This window comes from Pteropus vampyrus, unplaced genomic scaffold, assembly GCF_000151845.1.
Source record: "Pteropus vampyrus isolate Shadow unplaced genomic scaffold, Pvam_2.0 Scaffold308, whole genome shotgun sequence".
Classification (NCBI taxonomy): domain Eukaryota; kingdom Metazoa; phylum Chordata; class Mammalia; order Chiroptera; family Pteropodidae; genus Pteropus; species Pteropus vampyrus.
The window spans coordinates 849,166-849,659 of record NW_011889089.1 but is presented as its reverse complement, the minus strand read 5'-3'; positions in this window follow the sequence as shown (position 1 = coordinate 849,659).

The following is a 494-nucleotide window of genomic DNA, read 5'->3' as shown; positions in this document are numbered from 1 at the left end:
CCCCGCCCCGCACCCTGCGCGGTGTAGCAGCAAACGTCCAGCGCGACAAGTCTCTTGAGAAACCTCGAAAACCCAAGAAAACAATCACGTCGCAGTGACGAAGTCCGAAGGGATTTGGTAGGAACCGCCGCAGTGCTAACGAGGAAACGACATTCCCTTCCAGGCAGCGAGTCCCTGGAACGGCCTGACGGACGAGCCAACGCTCTTCCCGTGTGTCACGTGTCGCACAGCCGTGCCGCCATCCAGCCTGTGCGTGTCTGCCCTTTTGGTACGTGTGTTTTGAGGAAATCCGAAGGGAAAATGGGAACGTCCGAGAGAGTACAAAGTGGATGCGACTGGAAAGAAAACAAAAATGAGAAGCCGAGAAGCAGGCGGCTTCGTCAGCCTCACGCCGTTTCCTGGTGCGTGGCTCTCGCGTCCCACGCGAGGGGCTAAGCATGAGGGTGGCAGCGCCATCGGCCGCATGCTGCTCCACAGGAAGGAGGTGAAGTGAG